This window comes from Mandrillus leucophaeus, unplaced genomic scaffold, assembly GCF_000951045.1.
Source record: "Mandrillus leucophaeus isolate KB7577 unplaced genomic scaffold, Mleu.le_1.0 Scaffold26, whole genome shotgun sequence".
In the NCBI taxonomy this organism is placed as follows: domain Eukaryota; kingdom Metazoa; phylum Chordata; class Mammalia; order Primates; family Cercopithecidae; genus Mandrillus; species Mandrillus leucophaeus.
Genome location: NW_012102698.1, coordinates 603,834 through 606,360, shown reverse-complemented (window position 1 = coordinate 606,360; position 2,527 = coordinate 603,834).

Sequence of the window (2,527 nt, the reverse complement as noted above, 5' to 3'; positions counted from 1 at the left end):
CCCACCTGGGGCTTTCGGAGCTCAAGCTCCAGAATGAAGGGGTCACCTGGCTAGTGACAAGATGGGAGTCACCCTGAGCTGCAGCCCCCCCAAGATCCCCCTGTGGGAGGCCCAATATGGAGAATTATCATTTTGGGACAGGGTCTCTCTGTCACCTAGGCTGGAGTGCGGTGGCATGAACATGGCTCACTGCGGTCTCCACCTCCCTGGGCTCAGGTGATCCTTCCACCTCAACTGCCCAAGTACCTGGGATTACAGGCATGCGCCACCACACCCGGCTAATTTTGTATTTTTAGTAAAGACGGGGTTTCATCGTGTTGCTCAGGCTGGTCTCAAACTCCCAACCTCAGGTGATCCACCCACCTCAGCCTCCCAAAGTGCTGGGATTACAGGCGTGAGCCACTTCACCTAGCAGACCTAGCTTGTATCCATTACTTTGAACTTGACAATGAGTCTGTAATTACTTATATAATTAAACATACCATCCCTTACCCCAACCCCCACTGAGAGGGGCCATGTGATCCTGGTCATGGCACCTCTCTGATGCGCTCGCAGGGACAACCACAGGAGTGACACTGAGGCCTACATGAGACTTCAAACCCTGAAACGCTTGGCTGGGCGCAGTGGCTCACGCCTGTAATCCCAGCACTTTGGGAGGCCGAGGTGGGCGGATCACTTCAGGTCAGGAGTTCAAGACCAGCCTGGCTAACATGGTGAAACCCCATCTCTACTAAAAATACAAAAAATTAGCCGGGCGTGGTGGCAAGCCCCTGTAATCCTAGTTACTCTGGAGGCTGAGGTGGGAGAATCGCTGGAACCCGGGAGGCGGAGGTTGTAGTGAGCTAAGATGGCACCACTGCACTCCAGCCTGGGAAACAGAGTGAGACTCCACCTCAAAAACAAAAACAAAACCCTGAAACCCTTCGGAAACAAGGCATCACGCAGAGGCAGGACACAGGGGCTACTTTCAGATCATGCTTCCCCCACCCAGTGGCCCCTCAGGGCCCCGCACAGGGATGCAGATGTGCTGAGTGACAAACAGGCCTGTTCCCGTTTTGCCTGGCATACTGTAGAGATGGTCCAGATGTTTGGTTTCATGTCAGTTTCTCTCTTATCAAGAAAGCAAACCCCACTCCCTCCCATGCACACCCCACCCCATCTGGTACAGCCCCAGACAGAGTCAGGGCTCTTGCGGAGCCTGGCTCTGACAAGGGGCACTTGGCTGCTGAACCCCTGGGCCTGGGCCACGTTGGCCATGGGGCTTTGGAAGAATTCCTTAGCCTCTCTGGGCCCCTAATTCTTCATTTCTAAGACTAGAGTTAGGGGAAGCCAGGTGTGATGGCTCACTCCAAAATGCATTTAAGGCCAGGCACGGTGGCTCACACCTGTAATCCCAGCACTTTGGGAAGCCAAGGTGGGTGGATCATCCGAGGTCAGGAGTTCGAGACCAGCCTGGCCAACATGGTGAAACCCCATCTCTACTAAAAATACAAAAATAGCTGGCTGTGGTGGCGGGCGCCTGTAATCCCAGCTACTTGGGAGGCTGAGGCAGAAGAATCGCTTGAACCTGGGAGGCAGAGGTTGTAGTGAGCCGAGATTGTGCCATTACACTTTAGCCTGGGTGACAAGAACAAAACTGTCTCCAAAAAAAAAAAAAAAAAAATGCATTTAATACATGTAACCTACCCAACCTCACAGCTCAGCCTTTTGGAGGCTCCCAGCACTTTAAGAGGACAAGGTGAGAGAATCATTTGAGCCCAGGAGGTTGAGGCTGCAGTGAGCTGTGATTGCGCCACGGCACTCCAGCCTGGGCGACAGAGTGAGACCCTGTATCAAAAAGTCAGGGGAGAGAGATTTTAATCTATGTCCTTTCCTGTTCGAACACCTATAAAAATAATCCTAACCGTAGAGGAAGTGTAACAGACTAATAATTCTCTTGACTGATTTTGAAATGACCCCAAAAAGGGGAAGCCTGTGCCTTTTTATCACCATGAAGGAAGCAGAGAATGCCAAGCCACCACCTGGGTCTACATTTGTTAAGTTTCAAAAGTTCATATTTAAAACAAGTTCTGGGCTGGGGTGCGGTGCCTCCCTTCTCTAATCCCAGCACTTTGGGAGGCCAAGGCAGATGGATCAACTAAGGTCAGGAGTTCAAGACCCCCCTGGTCAACATGGTGAAACAATGTCTCTACTAAAAATACAAAAGTTAGCCAGGCGTGGTGGCTGGTGGCAGGCACCTGTAGTCCCAGCTACTCAGGAGACTAAGGCAGGAGAATCACTTAAACCTGAGAGGCAGAGCTTGCAGTGAGCCGGGATCGTGCCACTGCACTCCAACCTGGGAGACAGAGCAAGACTCACTCAAAAATAAAAATTAGGCCAGGCACGGTGGCTCACGCCTGTAATCCTAGCACTTTGGGAGGCTGAGGTCAGGAGTTCGCAACCATCTTGGCCAATATGGCGAAACCTCATCTCTACTAAAAATACAAAAATTAGTCAGGCTTGGTGGCGTGTGCCTGTAATCCCAGCT